This window comes from Peromyscus leucopus, chromosome 7 (assembly GCF_004664715.2).
Source record: "Peromyscus leucopus breed LL Stock chromosome 7, UCI_PerLeu_2.1, whole genome shotgun sequence".
NCBI classification, from domain to species: Eukaryota; Metazoa; Chordata; class Mammalia; order Rodentia; family Cricetidae; genus Peromyscus; species Peromyscus leucopus.
The window spans coordinates 77797559-77821815 of NC_051069.1; positions in this window are offsets into that span (position 1 = coordinate 77797559).

Sequence of the window (24257 nt, forward strand, 5' to 3'; positions counted from 1 at the left end):
GAGTTCCAGGAAAGGCGCAAAGCTACACAGAGACACCTTGTCTCGAAAAACCAAAAAAAAAAAAAAAAATCCTTGACTGGTATGGAACTCACTATATTGACCAGACTGTCCTCAAACTCATTAATATTCCTCCCCACTCTAGGTATTTGATGTTGGGATTACTAGTGTGCATGACTATATCTTGTGTATTTCTAGCTATGGAGTAAAATGCAATGTAAGAAATTAATTGTTAAAATGTTTAAAGGAAAATATTCAAATATATACATCACTGTATCCTCTTAATTTGAATTAAATCATCCTGAATTAATTTATCATTCCTTATGTCTCAGTGAACAAATGATACTCTTTTCAGCCAATATCATGTACAACATGATATTGATATTCATTTATGTATGTTATTTTGTTTGTAAGATGACCATGTGCTTAAATTACAATGTAATAAACCTAGATATATTACTAGGGAGTTAAAATATTTGTGCTTGCAAAAGTTATCTCTATGTGGAAGAATGCCTCTGGTCATATTATCAGTGGAGACACTCACCTTGGAACTGGTTGTAACTTTCAGTCAGTCCAGTGATGGGTAGGGCATTGAGTTCTGGGTTCGTAGTCTGAGGCATGCTCAGCTGCGTTGACTCACTCCTGCAAGGAAAAGAAAATATTGATCTGCCTCGTACTAAAGATATTATCACAATCATTAGAAACAAAACCTCACTCCAAGTCCAGCCAAATGACTCAGGGGATAAGTCCCTTGCTACACAAGCCTGACAACTTGAGTTCAATCCCAGGTGGAAGGAAAGCACTGTCTCCTGAAAGATGTCTTCTGACTTGCACACATGTATAATGGCATATTTGCATGTACATGTATACACATTGACACACACATAAATATTGCAAATCAAATAGAAAAATCCCAAACATATTAAACACAAACAATTGACTATTTTCCATTCAATCTATATCTGCACTTTGCTAAGGCAGGTTGATCAATATTCTAGCATATTTCAGGGTATCCTGGCTTGCACTGATACCTAAACTCACCTTCTGAACATGTCGTCCAAACCCTGCAAATAAAACAAGAGAAAATTAGATATCTTAAGAAATGGTATACAGAGTTTGTTTTTAAAGTTCACATAATGTCAGTCACCATCACATCGATCTACTGTGAAAATTTATATTTATGTCTCAAGATAATGCCAATGAAGCTGTTTAGCAGAATTTGAATTCTTGTTGAAATTAGACTGCAAGAGTAAAATTTGAGGACAAGGGTAGTGAACGAACATTGCATTTGAACTCCCACCTGTCTGCAAGGTAAATTTTCTGAGCTTTGCTACAAAGCACAGGGATACTTTAAGTAAGAGTACTTCAAAAGGATAACTTCACCTCTGTATGGTGCGGCACACCTGTAATTCCAGAATTACAGGGTTAGAGGCCTAAGGATTACTGTGAGTTGCAGGCCACCATACACCAGAATTGAAACCTATCCCAACTTCCAAAATCCCAACTTACCAAAGAGCTCTCGAAAACACAGCTTTCAAACATAAGATATTAAGACATAGGTTTCTTTAAAATTGTACACAATATTGAAGTAGAGGTAAAAAAGAGCGTTTGAAAGAGCAACCACTGAATTTGGGTTCTCAGAGAAGCAAGATACAAAAGCCAACAGTTAAGACATATTCTTTGGGGAATCTACTGACATAATTTCAAAAAGCTTGTTCTTTCAAGATTATTCCTGAAAAGGAAATCCCCTAGCATAAATGCAGGGAATATTGAAAGCTATCTTAGTATAACACTCACCAGTGTGGGTCTAAGACAATAAAGACTCTTCCTGCACTCCTCCATGCTCACCTACAGCAGGACCACATATGGCTCCTGGGACATTGCCATCAGCTCCTGATACATTTCTCTTAGTTCTTTTCTCTTTTGGACCATCATGGCTTCACTTGTCCTGAGTTTCTCTAAAACACATTGGCCTTCATTTCTCATAGACTGAATGTGTTTCTCTTCTTCTTCACAGAGGAGTGGATGCAGTTTTCTGTACTCTGTCCTGATCATTTCTTTCCACAGAGTCATATAGTACTGAAAAAAAGGGGACATTCTTGATAATATTTGCAAAGTATTTTATCCTCCTCCATTGCATCCTCCAATGCTTACATTTGACAAATATCTTCTATAACTGTTCTACATAGACTCTGACTGTCTCCACTTCTCAGAAAACGTAAATTCCTTGGTTTCATTCATTTATTCTTTATTAATTACACAGGCAAATAAACCCTAAGCATATTCACCTATATTAGAGATGCAGAGGTACCTGAAGAAAAGGTATTGATTGATCATTCATATGTTGAATCAGATATGAAACTCCTCTTATTGTAATTAGAATTCATCGTTCAGTCAGTGAGTCTAATGCAGTGTGCTGAACTGTCAGCAATTCACTCATTAGTCTGAAACTCTTCTCCACAGCCGGACCATTCATTCCATGTGTAGTTATACTAACAATCATGATTAGAGCCAGCAGGAAATGTTTTCCTAGTATCATATCCCATGCCTTTTACTCAATTCATGATTAATGAATTTTGAAAAATATCTGCTTTAACTAGATTTTAAGCATGAATCTCATACTTACCATCCACAGAGTTGTCTTTCTGTTCTCTGACTTTATATTCTCTGGATTTTCTTGATTCTTCTCCCATAAAGATACCATTTGCTTTATAAGCCTTTCCTGTAAATCACAATGAATATCAACTTTTGATAAATAGTACTGAGAGACAGACTTTTGGGCAATTAATACAATTACTTTAATGAGAGTAGAAGGATCACAATATTCCTTCATTTTCTCTATTCATAACTATGAATTTTATATTTCAGTACATAGAAATAGAAAATATAGCATACCCCTTTGCTCAGGTATAGTGATTAATAATTTTGATTAATGTCTGGGTAATTTGCATAAGATTGGGGTTCCCCACTCCTCCACTGTTGGTGGGAATGTAAACTTGTACAACCACTGTGGAAATCAGTATGGCGGTTTCACAGAAAATTAGGAATCGAACTACCTCAAGACCCAGCCATCCCACTCTTGGGCATATACCCAAGGAATGCTGATTCATACCATAAAGATACATGCTCAGCTATGTTCATAGCAGCACTATTTGTAATAGCCAGAACCTGGAAACAACCTAGATGCCCATCAATGGAAGAATGGATGAAAAAAATGTGGTACATATACACAATGGAGTACTACTCAGCAGAGAAAAACAATGAAAGCATGAAATTTGCAGGCAAATGGATGGAACTAGAAAAAATCATCCTGAGTGAGGTAACCCAAACCCAGAAAGACAGTTATGGTATGTACTCACTCATAGGTGGATTCTAGATATAAAATAAAGAACAATCAGACCACAACCCATAGAACCATAGAGGCTATATATATATATTGCATGGAGGTCCCTAGGACAACTGTGGCATATAATAAATTTCAGTTTTACTCAATTATTGAAAAAAATAGCCAAATGAATGGAAACACATGAACTATGAACCAAAGGCTGAGGGGCCCCTAGCTGGATCAGGCACTCTGAATAGGTGAGACAGTTGATTGGCTTGATCAGTTTGGGAGGCAACTAGGCAGTGGGACCAAGTCCTGTGCTCATTGCATGAGTTGGCTGTTTGAAACCTGGAACTTATGCAGGGACACTTGGCTCAGTCTGGGAGGAAGGGACTGGACCTCCTTGGACTGAGTCTACCAGGTTGATCGCAGTCCTCGGGGGAGGACTTGTCCTGGAGGAGGTGGGAATGGAGGGTGGGCTGGGGGTAAGGGGAGGGGGTGGGAGGGGGGAGAATAGGGGAACCCATGGCTGATATGTAGAACTGAATGGTATTATAAAATAATACATATATATATATATATATATATATATATATATATATATATATAATAAAAAATAAAAAAAAAAGATTGGGATTCCCAGATGTTTGGTGCACCTGACTACAAAGTATTTTTCCTAATTTAATCTCCAGTCATAGACACTTTTTTTTAAATTTTATTTTATTTTACAATACCATTCAGTTCTACATATCAGCCACGGGTTCCCCTATTCTCCCCCCTCCCACCCCCTCCCCTTACCCCCAGCCCACCCCCCATTCCCACCTCCTCCAGGGCAAATCCTCCCCCGAGGACTGTGATCAACCTGGTAGACTCTGTCCAGGCAGGTCCAGTCCCTTCCTCCCAGACTGAGCCAAGTGTCCCTGCATAAGCTTCAGGTTTCAAACAGCCAACTCATGCAATGAGCACAGGACTTGGTCCCACTGCCTAGTTGCCTCCCAAACTGATCAAGCCAATCAAGCCATCTTCTTTATGTGTGCATTTAGAGCTATGAATTATCCTCTTAGCACTGCTTTCATAGTGTTCCATAAGTTTGGGTATGTTGTACTTTCATTTTCATTGAATTCTAGGAAATCTTTAATTTCTTTCTTTATTTCTTCCTTGACCCATTGATGTTTCAGGTGGGCATTATTCAGTTTCCATGAGTTTGTGGGTTTTCTATAATTTTTGTTGTTGTTGAGGTCTAACTTTAAGGCATGGTGGTCTGATAAGATACAGGAGGTTATTCCAATTTTTTTGTATCTGTTGAGATTTGTTTTGTGTCCAAGCCACATGTATACTTCTAACCTAGTAAATCAGTCAATAGCAGGAATAACCAACATGGTAAACTATGACTACATATTACTTCACACTGTAATAATATCTTCCTAAAGTTTACAACAGAAAAATACTAAAATATTTTCCTTTGATAAATCATGAGTTTTCACTTTTATACATAGTATTTATATAACAAATCTCTAAACACTAGTAATTTTCAACCCATTCAGAGTATTTATTTTTAGACATTATATGTGTACAATAATTTAGAGATGTCCATGTTGCATGTATGAAGTACATCAGAAACACTCTAAATATATATTTATGAAGAAAGATGACCAAATGGGAGTAGAATCTCTTTTCATAAATTGCAAAATATTAATCATTTTTAAGCATAAACCTTAGTTTGGTAATAAATTAACAATAGGAAATATCAATGACATTTTACCTATAAATTGTGCACTCACCCAAGGAATTATCTTTGGCCTCAGAACTTTTTAGTGGAGACACAATATTAGCTCAGCTCTGGGATATGATACTCAATGTATGGTGGTGACAGATCTAGTACTCTAGGAGCCAGAAGTTACAGAAACACACTCTGTCTGGTCTAGAGAAGAATGAACCTGGCTGGCCCCTAGAGTGTCCTTATATACTCTCTAAAGGTATCTGTTGGAGTTTGGATCCCCATCATCTCTTGCCTTTTTTCACTCTCCATTGTGGTATTCTGTGCATATCTGCCTATATGGCCCATTGCTTCTTTCATATGTTCTTCTAAACAAGCATTAGTAGGCTTTTCTTACTTGATCTAAAAATCTAATGTTTTGCTTAATTTTATAGTAAGCCAAATCAATGACAAATTAATGTTTCACGGATTATGAGATCAAGAGAAGGCTAGGTATAATTATTAAGAGGACTGACAGGTTAAAGTGTGTTTCATATTATTTATGTGGCAAGCCAGTTGTCAACATTGACATGTGTTTAGTATTTAGAGAGCACAAAGAACATAAGGGGTATGTTACGATGGATTTTAAGGAGTATGTAAAATAATGAGTAGAAAGACATAAAAATTATAGGTAACTTACTAAATCCTGATTAGGGAATTGGAGTCATCAGACTTATGAAGATTTCACATATGTAAAGTTTATTTGAGTCTTGTGTCTAGAAATATAGTTCAGATAAGGATTACTACTAACTGAGTTAGCAGGAATCCCATGGATGAGGCCACCACCTGTGCTATCATTCACGTTATGGCTTTTATGAAGCATCTTCCTGGCGTTTGAATTTAAATCACTACAGTAACAAGGGTTACCTGATGGGACACCAGAAGATGGAGACTCTCACATTCCCTTAGGCAATTTTCTTTGCCTCTGAAGTCATAGTCAGATCCTGGAAAGTCTTAACCCTATTTGAGTAGATCACAGAAGCCATTTTGCATATGTCTTTGAGAATACAAGAGCCAAAAAGGCAGATGATTTGGTTCATTAAACAAACTTTTGTGGTGTGAACTAAGTTTCATGCAGAGCTCCCTGATCCTGCTCTTTGGGGGACTGAAGATTAGGAAGGGTGGGTACAAGATAAAGGCATCCTGAAGTGAAGGTTGTATTTTAACATTTGAGAATTCTCTGTTTAGATCTATACTCCAATTTTAGCTGAGTTAATTGTTTTCCTGATGTTCAGTTTTTTGAGTTCTTTATGTATTTTAAATATTATCCATCTATTGTGTGTGTAAAAATCTTTTCCCATTCTGTAGGTTGTCATCAATGATTTTAATTTTAGTCGTTCTGACAGGTATAAGAGGATATCTCAATGTCATTTTGATTTGCATTTCCCTGATGGCTAAGGATGCTTAGCAATGCTTTAAAGGTATTTCAGCCATTTGATATTGTTCTGTTGAGACTTCTGTTTAGCTCTGTACCCCATTTTTAATTGGATTATTGGGTATTTTGATGTCTAGTTTCTTGAGTTCTTTATGTATTTTGGAGATCAGCCTACTGTCAGATGTGGGGTTGGTGAAGATCTTTCCCATTCAGTAGGCTGCCATTTTGTCTCATTTACTGTGTCCTTTGCCTTAAAGAAGCTTCCCAGTTTTAGCAGGTTTTATTTAATAATTGTTGCTCTCTGTATCTGTGCTACAGGTGTTATACTTAAGAAGTAGTCTCCTGTACCAATGCATTTGATGCTACTTCCTACTTTCTTTTATCAGGATCAGTGTAACTGGATATGTTGAGGATTTTGATTCATTTGGCTTGAGTTTTATGCATGGGGATAGATATGAATCTATTTTCATTCTTTAGAATTGAGACTTCATCTTGATGGGTTTTTCCTCTGATGAATATGAAATGTGCTTCATCTCTTTTGATTGATTTTTGTTTGAAGTCTATTTTGTTAGATATTCGGATAGCTATACCAGCTTATTTCTTAGGTCCATTTGATTGGAAAATCTTTTCCCGACCCTTTGATGCCTGTCTTTGAGGTTGAGGTGTCTTTCTGGTATGCAGCAGAAAAATGGGACCTGTTTTTATATTCATTCTGTTAGCCTGAGTGTTTTTTATAGGTGAATTGAGTTCATTGATGTTAAGGGATATTCATGACCAGTAGTTGTTAATTCCTGTTATTTTCAGTTTGGGGGGTGGTAGTGGTAGTGCTTGTGTGTTTCCCTTCTTTGGGGTTTGTTGGTGTGAGGTTATGTATTGCCTGTGTTTTTGTGAGTACAGTTAACTTCCTTGGGTTGGAGTTTTCCTTCTAGTATTTTCTGTTGGGCTGGTTTTGTGGATAGGTATTGTTTAAATCTGGCTTTGTCATGGAATATCTTGTTTTCTCCATCTATGATGATTGAAAGCTTTGTTGGTATAGTAGTCTGGCCTGCTGTCTAGGGCCTTCTGGCTTTCAGAGTCTCCACTGAGAAGGTGAGTGTAATTCTGATGGGTCTGCCTTTATATATCACTTGACTTTTTTCTTTGTAACTCTTAATATTCTTTCTTTATACTGTATGTTTAGTGGTTTGATGATTATATGGCGAGGGGACTTTTTTTGGTCCAGTCTATTTGGTGTTCTGTAAGCTTCTTGTAGTTTCCTATGCATGTCCTTCTTTAGGTGGGGAAAATTTTCTTTTATGATTTTGTTAAATGTATTTTCTATGCCTTTAAGCTGAAATTCTTCTTTCTTCTTTCCCTATTATTCTTAGGTTTGGTCTTTTCATGGTTTCTCAGATTTCCTAGATGTTGTGTTAAGAATTTGTTGGGTTCAGTATTTTCTTTGACTAATAAATCTATTTCTGTGATCATATCTTCAACACTTGAGATTCCCTCTTCCATCTCTTGTATTCCGTTTGTTATGCCTGCATCTGTAGTATCTTATGATTTACTCAGATTTTCCCTCTCCAGAAGTCCCTTAGTTTATGTTTTCTTGATTGCCTCTATTTCAATTTTCTAGTCTTGAACTGTTTTCTTTACCTGTTTGTTTTTTCTTGGCTCTCTTTAAGGAATTTATTGATCTCTTCCAATTTTTTTTATCTTTTCTTCCATTTATTTAAGGGAGTTTTTTATTTCCTTTTTAAGGGCCTCTATCATCTTTATAAAGATATTTTTTAGGTTGTGTTCTTCTGCTTCTTCATTGGGGTGTTCATATCTTGTAGTCATAGAACCACTAGTTTCTGGTGGTGCCATATTGTTCTTTATGTTGTTGAATGTATTCTTATACTGTAGTCTACCATCTCTTCCTCCACTTGGTGCAGGCGGGGCTTGTGGCTCTGGTGGTCAGTGATGCCTCAGGGGATGTTTGAGGGTATGGGGAGGGTGCTGCTGGGTCTCTGGGGCTTTGATGTCTGGAGGGGGGGACATGAGATGTACCCCTGGGTGCTAAGGACTAGAGAGCAGGGCTGTCCAGCTGAAAGTCCACACACTCACATCCTCCTCTAGGTGCAGGTGGTTCCTGTGGTAACTCCTCCTCCAGGTGCAGGTGGTCCTGGTCCACCTGATGAGAGGGGAAATTCTGGGGGTGGGGGAGGGTGTTACAGTGTCTCTGAGGTGTAGGTGTCAGTGGGTGGGGGAGAGGCATGAGATGTACCCCTGGAGGCTAGGGCCTAGGGAGCAGGGCTATCCAGCTGATGTTGTTTTTCAAGAGGTTATTTTTTTTAACAGCTGAGTAATAGTCCATTTTGTAGCACATTTACTTTATCTATTCTTCTGTTGAGGGACATCTAGGCTGTTTCCAATTTCTGACAGTCATGAAGAGCAGCAATGAATATGGTTGAACATGTTTCCTTGTGGTAGGATGAAGTGTCATTTGAATATTTGCCCAAGAGCAGTAATTCTCTATTAAGAATTCTGTTTAGATTTGTTCCCCATTTTTAATCGGGTTATTTGGTTACTTGATATCTAGTCTTGAGTTTTTTCCATATTTTGGATTGTGGTAATATTGTGTCCCCCAATATATTGTGTACTGTAATAAACTTATCTAGAGTCAGAGAACAGAACAGGCACTAGATAGACATAGAGACCAGAAGATGTTGTGTGGTGGTATTCTAATTGTATTGAAATGTGATTTTGATTGTATGTTAATAAATAAAGTTGCCCGGGGGTCAGAGCTATTAGAGCCACAGACAGAGTGTGGCAGTGGTGGCGCACACCTTTAATCCCATAGATCTCTGTGTGTTCAGGGATACAGCCAGCATTGGAGACATATGCCTTTAAGACCTGGGGGCCTGTACATACAGACAGTGGGCCTGTACATACAGACAGTGACGAGGCAGTCATGTGTTTGGGTTTACAACCAATGAGAAGGCAGAACAAAAGACTATGAAAAGACGGACAGACAGGAAATAGAGGAAATAGCTCTCTTTTGGGAAGCTAGGACCACCACAGGAGGAAGGGTGAGATTTTTGCTCTGAGCTTTGAACTCTTCGCTTTCTCTTTTACATTGGTTCTGTGTTTCTTATTTAATAAGACAGTTGGTTACATCTACAATGGTGGCATACACACCTTTAATCCTAGCATTCTGGAGGCATCCATCCAGATCTCTGTGATTTCAAAACCACACTGGAAACAGCCAGGCATGGTGACACACGCCTTTAATCCTAGGAAGTGATGGCAGGAAGCATAAATGTATATAAGGTGTGAAAACAAGTGACTAGAACCCTTTCAGCTTTTAGGCTTTCAGCAGCAGTTCAGCTGAGATCCATTTGGGTGAGGACTCAGAGGCTTCCAGTTTGAGGAAACAGGATGGGCTAAGAAGTTGGCGAGGTGAAGTTAGCTGTAGCTTGTTCTGCTTCTCTGATCTTTCAGCGTTCATCCCAAAATCTGGCTCCCAAGTTTTTTATTAATAAGACTCTTTGAGATTTATGCTACATTGGATATTAATCTTCTACTAGATGTGGAGTTGGTATAACCTTTTTCCATTCTGTAGGCTGTTACTTTGTAGGAATGATGGTGTCCTTTGTCTTACAGAAACTTTTCAGTTTCATGAGTTCCCATTTATCAATTGTTGAATTTTGTGTCCATGCTAACAGTGTTCTGTTCAAGAAGTCATCTCCTGTGCCTATGAGTCAAGACTATTCCCTACTTTCTCTTCTATAAGGTTCAGTGTATCTGTCCTTATGTTGAGATCTTTCATCTATTTGGAGTTGTTTTGTGAAGGGTTGTAGGTATGAATCTATTTTTCATTCTTTCCCATGCAGACATCCTATTTTACCAGAACCATTTGTTGAAGATGCTTTTTTTGTTTCCAAAGTGTATTTCTGGCTTCTTTATAAAAACAGGTGCTAAAATAATGTGGATTTATGCCTGGTTCTTCAATCCTATTCCATGCATCAATGTGTCTTTTTTATGCTAATACTATATGGTTTTTTGTTAATATAGCTTTCCAGTACAACTTGAAATCAGTAATAGTGAGCTCTCCAGCAGCTCTTTTATTGTTCAGGATTGTTTTATCTATTCTAGATTTTTTGGTTTTTGATATGAAGCTAAAAATTGTTCTTTCAAGTTCTGTGAAGAATTGTGTTGAAATTTTGATGGGGGTTACATTCAATCTGTATTGCTTTTGGTCAGATGGCCATTTTTACTATGTTACTCCTACTGATCCATGAGCATGGAAGATCTTTGCATCTACTAATATATTCTTCAATTTCTTTTTTTAAAAAAAAAACTTGAAGTTTTCATCATATAAATCTTTTACTTTCTTGAGTAGAGTTACTCCAAGATATTTTATATTATTAGTGGCTATTGAAATAGGTGTGTTTCTTTGAATTTTTTCTCAGTCTGTTTGTCATTTGTATATGGGAGGGCTACTGATTTTTGTGAGTTTACTTTTGTATCCAGTTACTTTGCTGAAATGTTTATCAGGTGTATGAGTTCCCTGGTGGAATTTTTAGGTTCACTTATGTATACTATCATACAATCTGCAAATAAAGATTCTTTGACTTCTCCCTTTTCAGTTTGCATCCCTTTGGTTTTCTTTAGTTGTCTTATTGCTCTAGTTAAGAGTTCAAGTAGAATATTGAATAGGTCTGGAGAGAATGGACAACCTTGCCTTGTGATTTTAGTAGAATTGTTTTGAGTTTCTCTCCATTTACGTTGATGTTGGCTACAGGCTTGCTATAAAATGCCTTTATTATGTTGAGTGTGTCCCCTGTGTCCCTAAACTCTCCAGGACTTTAATCATGAAGAGGTGTTTGGGACCTGATCCAGAGAAGTGAACACTTTATTCCCAAACCCAGAACCCAGGAAATATGCCCTGACTCTGAGACTAGTACCAAAATATCACTCTTGGCCCCTAGAATCAGTCAGTGAAAGAAATGTGCCCTGGCCTTAGAGGTAGTGTCAAAAAGCCAAGAAAGGCCAGTGAAAGAAATGCAGTTTGGCCCTGAAATCAGGGCCATCTCTGCCCCTTGCTCATAAAACTGGCCAATCCCTGGACAGAAAATAAACTAACCAATCACAGTTGACTCTGCCCCCTAGACATCTTATAAAAACTTCCCTGCCTAGTCAGTTGTGAGCTGTTCTCTCCACCCTGGTAGAGGCAGCTACTCTCCTGGACTCCTCCTTCCCAAATAAACCTCTTTCTCAAAAGAGTATTGGGTGAAGAACTTCATTGACAGCTGAACAGAAGAACCTTGCTGGGACATCCCATAGTGCACTGAGCGAGAAAGAGCTGGTAACACTGAGCCAAAGATTGTGGCTCTCCAGGAGAGGAGCAAGATTGCTGTGTCCTGCGGGGAAACCATCCCCCATCATACCATCATACCAGGTATATCCTGACCTTCCCGAAGAGTCAGGATACCCTGACTTTGCCGAAGAGTCAGAATACCCTTCCTTGCTGAAGCAGTTCCAGGCCTGACTTTTCTGAGAAGTCAGAAAACCTTCCTTTCCAAGGTTGGGCTGTTTCTTTACAGTCTCAGCCATCAGAGTTGTGCTAAACAGCTCCAGGAGTCTGTGACACCTTCAGGGCAGAGCTCTTGTCCTAAGCAGCTCTGAGGTGCCCAGGATATCTTGCCCTCTAGGGCAGAACTGTCTCCAGTTCTGCCATTACTGCTGTGCTAAACTGCTTCAGGTTTCCGGACACCTTCAGGGCAGAGCTCTTATCCATAGTAGCTCTTAGGTGTCTGGGATATCTCGCCCTCTAGGGCTGAACTGTCTCCTCGCAGTTTCAGCCATCAATTTACTAACATTTGGTGCCAAAACTCAGGACACCAAACCCAGAGCTTTTGTAGTTTACTACCATTTGGTGCCAAAATCAGGACATCAAACCCAGAGTTTTTGCAGTTTACTAACAGGCAATGTTCCTTTTGTATCTATTTTGTGGAATAATTTGCAGAGTATTGGCATTAACTTTTTGAATGTCTGGTGAATTCTGCACTGAAAACATCTGGTCCTAGGCTATTTTTACTTTTAATGACTGTTTCTAATTCACTAGGTGTTATAGGTCAATTTAAATTGCTTGCCTGATCTTCATTTTACTTTTGTAAGTGGTACCTATTCAGAAAAGTATCCATTTCTTTTAGATTTTTCCAATTTAGTGGAGTACAGGTTTTTAAACTATGTCCTCATGATTCTATGGATTTCCTCTGTGTCTGTTGTTATGCCTTCCTTTACATTTCTGATCTTATTGCTTTGGACATTTTCTCTCTGACTTTTAATTTGGATGAGGGTTTATCTATCATATTTATTTTCTCAAAGAATCAATTACTCTTTTTGTTTCTATTTGATTTCAGCCTTGGGTTTGATTATTTCTTGCCATTCACTCCTTTGTGTGTGATTTCTCCTTTTTGTTCTAGCATTTCAGTTGTTCTGTTATATTGCTATCATAAGATCACTTCAGGTTTTTTTAATTAATTTTTTATGTAGGTACTTGGTGCTATGGATTTGCCTCTTAAAACCTCTAGGTTTGCTCTTTTCTGAAGGGAAACAGAGGAGTAGTGTTTCTGGGGGAAAGAGATGAGGGGGTTATGAGGAAGGGATGGAGTAAGCATGAAGACAGGATCTATTGTATGAGAGAATAAACTAAAAAGAAAAAAACCTCTTTCATTGTATCCCATAATTTTGGGCATGTTGTGTATTTATTTTTATTTAATTCTGAAAAATTTTTGTGGTTGTTTTAATGAAAATGCCCCACATAGCCTCATAATGAGTTACACTATAAATTGATCTGGCCTGGTATGAGTAGGAATGGCCCTTTTGGAAGAAGCGTGTCAATGGACTTTGAGGTTTTAGAAGTGCAAGCCAAGCCCAGTGTCTATCTCTTTCTTCCTGCTGCCTGCCAAACCACATGTAGAATTCTCAGCTACCTCTCCAATACCTTGTCTGCCTGTGTGCTGCCATGCTTACTGCCATGATGATAATTAACTAAACCTCTGAACTGTAAGCCAGCCCCAATTAAATGTTTTTATTTAACAAGAGTTGCCATGGTCATGGTGTCTCTTTACAGCAATAGAAACTCTAATACAGTCTTTAATTTCTTTATTTCTGTCTCGACCCATTTTTTCATTTGGTAGAGAGTTCTTCAGTTTCCATGAGTTTGTAAGCTTTCTGTTGATATCAACCTCTATTCTGTGCTGGCTTAATAGGATGCAGTGAGCTATTTCAATTTTCTTGTATCTGGTGAGACTTGCTTTATGTCCAAGTATGTGATCAGTTTTGGAGAAAGTTCAATGAGGTGCAGAGAAGGTATATTCTTTTTAGTTTGAGTAAAATGTTCTGTAAACATGTTTGGTCTATTTAGTTTATAACATTTGTTAGCTCAAGTATTTCCCTGTTTAGCTTTTATCTGGATACCTGCATATTGGTAAGAGTGGGGTATTGAAGTTACCCACTGTCACTGTGTGAGGGGCAATGTATGATATAAGCTGTAGTGGTGTTGCTTTTTACAAACTTTGGTGCCCCTGTGTTTGGGGCATTGTTGTTAAGAACTGAAATGTTATCTTGGTGGATTTTTTTCTTTGATGAATATGTAGTGTCCTTTCTCATCTCTTTTGATTAGTTTTGTTTTGAAGTCTGTTTTGTTAGATATTAAAATGGCTACACCACCTTGCTTCTTAGGTTCATTTGCTTGGAATATCTTTTTTCAAACCTTTACCCTGAGGTAATGCCTCTCCTCGATTTTGAGGCATGTTTCTTGGATGCAAGAGGATAGATCCTGTTTTCATATCCATTCTGTCTATGTCTATATCTTTCTGTTGGGTGATTGAGATCATAGCTATTGAGATATCAATGACCAATGATTGTTGATTTCTGTTGTGTTGTTGCTGTTGTTGTTGTTGGTGGTGGTGGTGATGGTGATGGTGATGGTGTGTGTGTGTGTGTGTGTGTGTGTGTGTGTGTGTGTGTGTGTGTATTTTACCTTCTTTTAATCTTGCTGGTGTAAGATTATTCCCTGTGTTTTCATGGGTGTAGTTAGCCTCCTTAGGTTGCAATTTTCCTTCTAGCACCTTCTGTAAGACTAAATTTGTAGATAAATACTGATTAAATTTGGCTTTTATCTTAGTTAGGGTTTCTATTACTGTGAAAAGACATCATAACCTGGCAACTCTTATAAAAGAAAACATTTAATTGGGATGGCTTGCTTACATTTTTAGAGGTTTAGTCCATTATCATCACAGTGTGACATGCCAGAATGCAGGCAGACATATTGCTGGAAAAGTGGCTGAGAATCTACATCTTGCAAGCAACAGAAAGTGATCTGAAACACTGGACAATATCTTGAGCATATATGAAACCTCCACTCCCTCCACATGATATACTTCCTCCAAAAAGACCACACCTATTCCACCAAGGCCACATCTCCTTATAGTGCCACTCCCTTTGGGATCATTCTCTTTCAAACCACCACAGCTTTATCTATGGTGATTGAAAGTTTTGCTGGGTATAGTACTCTGGGCTGGCATCTGTGCTGTGGTATCTTAGAGTCTATAGAATATCTGTCCAGGCTACTCTGGCTTTTAGAGTGTCCATGGATAAGTCAGATGTAATTCTAATTGGTCTGCCTTTATATGTCACTTGGTCTTTTTCCCTTGTAACTTTTAATATTTTTCTTTGTTCTATATATTTAGTATTCTGATTATGTGCTGAGGGGAACTTTCTTTTCTGGTCCCACCTATTTAGAGCTTTGTATGCTTCTTGTACTTTTATTCACACCTCCTTTTTTAGGTTAAGAAAATTTTATTCTATAGTCTTATTGAAAATATTTTCTGGGCATTTGAGCTATGTTTCTTCTCTTTCCTTTATTCCTATTATTCTTAGATTTAGTCTTTTCATAGTGTCCCATATTTCCTGGATATTTTGTGCCAGAAGTTTTTTAGAGTTAACATTTTCTTTACTAATGTATCAGTTTCTTCTATCATATCATCAACACCTGATATTCTTTCATCTATCTCTTGTATTCTGTTGGTGAAGCCTGCCTCTGTGGTTCCTGTTAAATTTCTAAGTTTTTCATTTACAGAATGCCCTCAGCTGGGTTTTTGTTGTTGTTGTTGATTCTATTTCCATTTTCAGGTCTTGAACTGCTTTATTCATTTCCTTCCTCTGTTTCTTTGTGTTTTACTGTATTTATTTAAGAAGCTTATTCATTTCCTTCTACTGTTTGCTTGTATTTTCATCAATTTCTTTAAGAGATTTATCAATTTCCTCGTTAAGGACCTCTATCATCTTCATACTGACTGTTTTAAGGTCTTTTTCGAGTGCTTTCAGCTAAATTGGAATATTCAGGGTCTGCTTTGGTATGCTGTGGAACAATCTTTGTAAATATCTGTTGCTCTCATTGTTAATATAAATCTCATTGATAGATAGTGAGGCAGGATTTTCAGGGCAGAGAGAATGCTGGAAATGAGGGCAGAGTCTAACAGGTCTCCAGGACATTCAGAGGAAACAAGACTTACTGGAGAACAGGCAAATCCATGAGCCACGTGGCAATACCTATGTATTAACAGAAATGGGTTAATTTAAGTTGTAAGAATTAGTTAGTAATAAGAATGAGCTATTGACCAAGCACGTATAATTTGTATTAATTCTATGTGTCAGTTTTTTGGTAACTTTCCTTGTGGGCAGGAAAGTAAAGTCTGCCTACAGTGGTTTGGTTTCAGGGCTTTGTTTCCCTAGGCTGTTCACCTGGTGTTTTCCAGATGAATGCCTGCTGACATTGGAGCTTGAAATAATGGGATGAGTTGGGGAAAGGAAGGTTGTAGGAGAAGATCTTTGTGTTCCACTGGGGATGGGGTCAGAGAAGAAAGGGAGACTGCAGCAGGTGTTCTGCAACAGAGCTGGGGGTGAGACTGGGTAGATTGAATCTGGTGGAGCAGAAGAGGTGAATAGCTGCCCATTCTTATTTTTCAAAATCACCTGATCAATATGCTCCCATCCACAGATCTTTTAGACAATGGATAGAGGAATCAGGATTGAATCTGCTCTTTTTCAGGCTCTTCTCATGCCAAACACTCTTGGCTCTCTTCTGTGAAATCCAGGTTGCTGACCTGGTAAGAAGCTTTAACTCCAAGGCTGCCTACCCAGAGGTTGATGATCAGTGGTAAAGGAACCATGGTGCAGAAGGTACATGAGGAAAGTCTTGCCTCTGTCTCCATCTCTCACTCAGTGACATAGACATTGAATTCAAAGTCATTCTGAGCCTTGCCAGTCATGAGATCTCTGCAGATATCATCCCAGCCTCCTTAAAGTCTATTCATGTGTTTTTGGGCATGCCCCCTTCTTCTGGCTTGGTGGACAGATTACATTCTGATTCACCTTCTTACCTGTGAATCAGGTGTGAGCTTCTAGATCAATAAGTGTGTTGAGAGTTATTTTGACCTCTTGGGGCCAGGCTGCAATCTTAAGATGAGCTTCTATAAAACAAAAAAGACTTCTGTGAAGAGATCAACATGCCCTAACAGCAGCATTTGACTATGCTGGAACCTGTAATTTATCAGGTACTGTAAAACACGGGGAAACCTCTTCCTGGGTAATTCTGCATGTCCAGGTTCCAGGCCATGAACCTAAGCAGCCAGCTGTGTAACCAGAATCTTCTTCCTTTAGCACACTGTGTGGTGATATTTTGTGTATGCTCTAACAAATAATGTTTGCCTGAAGATCAGAGGGCAAAGCCAGCCACTAGTTAGTCATAGAGGACAGGCAATGGTGGTATACATCTTTGATCCCAGCCCTTGGGATCTCAGGCCTTTAATTCCAGCACTAGGGAGATGGAGATAGGAACTGATATGGCTGGGTGGAAAGAGGAATATAAGGCAGGATGAGATAGGAACCCAGTCTCCTTTTAGGCTGAGGATTTTGAAGATGTAGGAAGTCTAGTGGCTGGCTGCTCTGCTTTCTTATCTTTCAGCTTTCTTTTTGATATCTGACTCTGGGTTTTTATTATCCAGACCATTTAGATTTGTACTACAACACTGGGTTTCCTTGCTAAGCTCTGGGCTACTCCCCCAGGTTTCAGAGGCATTATATAGATAGCCCATCTATATCAAAGGCATCTAAAATTGGCTCTCTCAAGACACTTGCTTTGCTCACCCATTGAGAAGGACCTTTCAGTGGGTACCCAATCCCACAGTGTCTAGGACCTGTTAGGGATACATAGGACCCTTCCAGGAATGACTTTGTTCTGGTGGACCTGATTAAAAGTCTGTGTGGAATAAAGACACTGTGGCAGGTCCCTTCAGTACTATAGCAGGGTGAGGGCCTCTGTCACTTTTATCTAAGGACTGGAGATCTGGAGGACACCCCAGGGACCAAGCCCAGCCTCTGAAGGAGCACCACTGAAATTGGCTATCTTAGGCTCCCCAGCTACCCAGTGAGGTTCTAAGGTGTCTCCAGAGGAACATTACCTAATATTGGTCTCCAGGACTCTGGCATACTACAAGGGGTTGTTCAGGGATGATATACTCCTCTTAGAGACTTCTACACCTCCTGTCCTAGGTGTTGGAGATATTCTGGGGGAGTATTTTTAAGCCTATCTGTATCTGTGGCTGGATACTATCAAAATATCAAATGTGCCTTCAAGATGGAGATCTGGATACTAGAAAGATGGCTCAGTAGCTAGGTGTGCTTGCTGTTCTTTCAGAGAACTGGATCTCAGTTCAAAGTAGCTCCATGGGAAGGGTCACAATTGTCTATCACAATAGCTCCAGGGAATTTGACACGCTATTTTGTACTCTGTGAGCATACTCATGGATATAGAAATGATAACAAAAAAGACATTTATACAGGATTATTGGCATTATATTATTATGGTGTTAAAACATACATGAAGATAATTAAAAGTTGAAAGCTATTAAAAGCACTTAAAACTAAAAAAACAAAACAACAAAAAGCTGTCTTAAAAAAAATGGCAATCAGAGTCCTGCCTCCAGGACCCAGGCCTTGGGATACAATCAGTCCCTGGAAACCCCCATCCATCTCTGCCCCAGTTGCTGGCCAGCAGGGAAAATTCCTCTGGGCAGGCTCCCCCACCAGAACCCCTATCAGACCCAGCAATCTACAAGACCCATGCTCTAACTCAATACCCCTCCCCCTGTGACACCAGTGTCTTTCTGAGACATAGAATATGCCAGCTGTCATTGGACCAAGAGGTGAGTGATTCCTCTCTAACCCAGAGAGTCCTGCTTTGAGGACCTAGGCCTTGGGACACAACCAGTCTCCAGGAACCCCCACCCATCTCTGCCCCAGTTGTTGGCCAGCAGGGAAGACTCCTGTAGGCAGGCTTCCCTACCAACCCCCCATTGGACCCAGCAATTTACATGACCCACACCCTACCCCAATACCCATACTCCTGCAACACTAGTGCCTTCCTGAGGCACAGAATCTACCAGCTCTCATTGGACAAAGAGCCGTGATAAGACTAAAAGTGGCTCCCTGATTCTGAGCCACACAATCAGCTAGCTTGGATTCGATCAAGAGCAGCTCCCTGAGATACAGAATCTGCCAGCTCCAATTAGACCAAGAGCTAAGATTGGACCCAGAGGGGCCCTGTGAGACATAAGACACAGCAAGCACAGATTGGACTAATAGCAGCTTGCTCAGAAACAGGCATCTCTTGCACTTACTGGAGGAAGAGATGGGTAGATGCCAGTGCAAAAACACATACCACAACATAAAGAGCAATATGGCATCACCAGAACCAGGCCTTTTATAACAGCAGGACCTGAACATCACAATGTAGAAGCAGAAGAAAGCAACCTTAAAAATAACATCATGAATATGCTAGGGGTCTTTAAAGAGGAAATGAAAAATTCTTTTAAAAAATTAAGGACAAGAAAAACAAAAAATGGAAGAAATCAATAAATCCCTTAAAGAAAGCCAAGAAAACCATTAAAAAGCAATTAAACATGAGAAAGCAACAGTTCAAAACCAGAAAAGGGAAATAGAAACAATAAGAAGACACAAACAGAGAGAATGCTGAAAATAAAAAATCTGAGTAAACAAACAGGAATTACCAATACAAGCATAACCAACAGAATACAAGAGATGGAGGACAGAATCTCTGGTGTAGAGGATGCAATAGAGGAAATAGATTTTCAGTCAAAGAAAACACTAAATCAAAAAATGTCTTAACACAAAATGTCCAGGAAATCTGGGACACCATGAAAAGGCCAAAGCTAAGAAAAATAGGGATAGAAGAAGGAGAAGAATACCAACTCAAAGGCACAGAAGATATATCTAACAAAATCATGGAAGAAAACTTTTCCTGACTTAAAGAAGGAAATACTTATGAAGATACAAGAACCTTATAGAACACCAAATATACTAGACCCCCCAAAAAGTCCTCTCACCACATATTAAGCCACTAAACATACAGAATAAATAAAGAATATTAAAAACACCAAAAGAAAAAGGCCAAATGACTTATAAAGGCAGATCCATAAGTATAACACTTGACTTCTCAATGGTAGACTTTGAAAGCCAGAAGGACCTGGACAGATGTAATGCAGACACTAAGAGACCATGGATGCCAGCCTATACTAATATAACCAGCAAAAATTTCAATCACCATAGACAGAGTGAACATGACATTCCTAGACAAAACTAATTTAAACAATACCTATTCACAAATCCAGCCCTAAAGAAAGCACTAGAAGGAAAATTCCAACCTAAGGAAATCAGATACACCAATGAAAACACAGACAATAGATAACCCCACAGCAGTAAATCCCAAAGAAGGGAAGAACACACACATCACTACCAAAAGATAACAGAAATTAACAATCACTGGTCATTAATATCCCTTAATATCAATGGATTCAATTTACCTATAAAAAGACACAGGCCAGAATGGATACCAAATCAGTATCCATCTTTCTGCTGAATACAAGTAACATATTTCATCTTCAAAGACAGACACTACCTCAGCGTAAAAGTCTGGTAAAAGACTTTCCAATCAAATGGATTTAAGAAGCAAGCTGGTGTAGCTATCCTAATATCTAAGAAAATACACTTCAAACTAAAATCAATCCAAAGAGGTCAGGAAAAACATTACATACTCATCACAGGAAAGATCCACCAACATGAAGTTTCAATTCTGAACATTTATGCCCCAAATTACAAGGGCACCCACATTTGTAAAAGAAACAACACTAAAGTTTAAATCACACATCAAAACCCACACATTAATAGTTGCAGATTTCAACACCCCACTTTCACCACTGGACAGATCTGCCAGACAGAAATTTAACAGAGAAATAAGGGAACTAATAGATACAATGACTCAAATAGACTTAATCGACATCTAGAGAACATTCCACCCTAATACAAAAGAATATAGCTTCTTCTCAGCACCCTAAAAAACCATCTCTAATATCAACCACATACTCTGAAACAAAGCAAATCTCAACAGATACAAAAAAATTGAATAACTTCCTATATTCTATAGGACCACCATGGCTTAAGAATAGATTTTAACAACAAAAATTACAGAAAGGCTACAATCTCATGGAAACTGAATAATGCCAACTGAATCACCAATTGGTCAAGGAAGAAATAAGAAAGTAAAGACTTCCTAGAATTCAATGAATATGAATGTACAACATACCCAAATTTATGGGATACTATGAAAGCAGTGCTAAGAGAAAAATTCATAGCAGTAAATGCCCACAAAAAAGTTGGAGAAATATTACACTAGTGACTTCACAGCACACCTGAAAGCTCTAGAATAAGAAGAAGTAAACTCATTCAGGAGGAATAGACATTTGAGGGTTGAAATCCACAAAAATAGAAACAAAGAGAATAATATAAAGAATCAATGAAACAGAGTTGGTTCTTTGAGAAAATCAACAAGATAGACAATCCCTTATCCAAACTAACCAAAAGGTACAGAGAGAATGTCCAAATAAACAAAATCAGAAATGAAAAGGGAGACATAACAACAGACAATGAGGAAATTCTGAGAATCATCAGGTCATACTTCAAAACCTGACTTCACAAAATTAGAAAATCTAAAAGAAATGGATAATTTTCTGGTACCACATACCAAAGTTGAATCAAGACCAGATAAACAAATTAAATAGACCAATAATACCTAAGGAAATAGAAACAGTCATTAAAAGTCTCCCAACCAAAAAAAGGCCAGGACCAGATGACTTCAAAGCAGAATTCTACCAGCTATTCAAAGAAGAGCTAATACCGATACTCTTCAAATTGTTCCACACAATAGAAACAGAAGGAACATTACCAACCTCCTTTTATGATTTACTCTGATTCCCTAACCACACAAAGATGCAACAAAGAAAGAGAATTACAGACCAGTCTCTCTCATGAACATTGATGCAAAAAATATTAAATAAAATATTGGCAAACTGGATCTACAAACACATAAAAAATTATCCATGATCAAGTAGGCTTCATCCCAGAGATGCAAGGATGTTTTAACATATGAAAATCTGTCAATGTAATACACCATATAAACAAACTGAAAGAAAAAACCCCCACATGATCATTTCATTAGATGCTGAAAAGGCCTTTGACAAGATCCAATACCCCTTCATGATAAAGGCCTTGGAGAGATCAGTAATATAAGGAACATACCTAAACATAATAAAGACAATTTACAGCAAGCCAACAGCCAACATCAAAGTAAATGGAGAGGAACTCAAAATGATTCCACTAAACTCAGGAACAAGACAAGACTCTCCATTCTCCCCATATTTATTCAATATAGTACTTGAAGTTCTAGCTAGAGCAAAAAGACAACAAGTTGAGATAAAGGAGATACGAATTGGAAAGGAAAAAGTCAAACTTTCACTATTTGCAGATGATATGATAGTATATATAAGTGACCCCCAAAATTCTACCAGGGTACTCCTACAGATAATAAACTTCTGTAATATGGCAGGATATAAGATTAACACAAAAAAATCAGTATCCCTCCTATATACAAATGACAAATAGACTGAGAAAGAAATCACAGAAACATCATTCTTTACAATAGCCACAAATACCTTGGGGTAACTCTAAGCAAGTGGAAAAACTGTATGACAAAAACTTTAAGTCTCTGAAGAAAGAAATTGAAGAGTGTATCAGAAAATGGAAAGATCTCCCATGCTCGTGGATAGGTAGGATCAACATAGTAAAAATGGCAATCTTACCAAAAGCAATCTACAGATTCAGCGAAATCCTCATCAAAATCCCAACACAATTCTTCACAGACCTAGGAAGAACAATACTCAAGTTCATTTGGAAAAACAGAAAACCCAGGATGGCTAAAATAATCCTGTACAATAAAGCCACCTTTGAAGCCATCACGATCCCTGACCTAAAGCTCTACTTTAGAGCTATAGTAATTAAAACAGTTTGGTATTGCCATAAAAACTGATATGTGGAACAATGGAATCTAACTGAAGACCCTGACATTAATCCAAATACCTATGAACACCTGATTTTTGACAAAGAAGCCAAAACTGTACAATGGAAAAAAGAAAGCATCTTCAACAAATGGTGCTGGCAAACCTGGATGTGGACATGTAAAAGAATGTAAATAGATCAATATCTATCCCCATGCACAAAACTCAAGTCCAATGGATAAAAAACCTCAACATAGATCCAGTTACACTAAACCTGATAGAAGAGAAAGTAGGAAGTAGCCTTGAATGCATTGGCACAAAGAGACCACTTCTTAAACATAACACCAGCAGCACAGACATGGAGAGCAACAACTAATAAATGGGACATCCTGAAACTGAGAAACTTCTGTAAGGCAAAAGACACAGGAAATAAGAAAAAAATGACAGCTTACAAAATGGGAAAAGATCTTCACCAACCCTACATGTGACAGAGGACTAATCTCCAAAATATATAAAGAGCTCAAGAAACTAGACATCAAAATAATGGACAATCTTTAAAAAAAAAAATAGGCTACAGAGCTAAACAGCAAATTCTCAAAGGAAGAATCTCAAATGGCTGAAAAACATTTAAGAAATTGCTAAATATCCTTAGACATCAGGGAAATGCAAATAAAAACAACTCTGAGATACCATCTTACACCTGTCAGAATGGCTATGATCAAAAACAATGAAGACAGAACTCTTTTTATTCTCTGAAAAATCAAAGATGACTTCCTCTTCCTTTGAGATGTGAGGAGATAAGTTTGGAGAAGTTTGGAACAGGTGTGAGTACAGGTGAATTAACCAGAGAGATGTGAGTTCCCAAGACAACATTACAAGTATTCTACTAAATAAGCTATCAGGAGACAAATTGCTCCTTAGCTTTTACTTTAGAGGTGCCTGGATGGAGTTAACAATGTCCCCTATATGCTCAGATATTTGAACACTTGGCACCCAGTTGATGGTGCTGTTGTGGGAGGCTTAGATGGTGCGCCTTGTTGGCAGAAGTATGTCATTAGGGAAGCGATTAGAGATTAAAAGCTCAACACTTCCAGTTAACTCTCTTTGATTCATGTTTTCAGTTGAGACTGTGAGCTCTCAGCTTCTTGTTCTTGTTGTCATGCCTCCCTGCCAAGATGGGTCCCTAACCCTCTGGAACTACAAGTCAAAATAAACTCTTCCTTCTATAAAACAAACAAACAAAAACACTAAAGACAGCTTATGTTGGAGAGGATTTGGAGCAACGGGAACACTCCTTTACTGTTGGTGGGAGCGCAAATTTATACAGCCACTCTGGAAATCAGTGTGGCGGTTTCTCCAAAA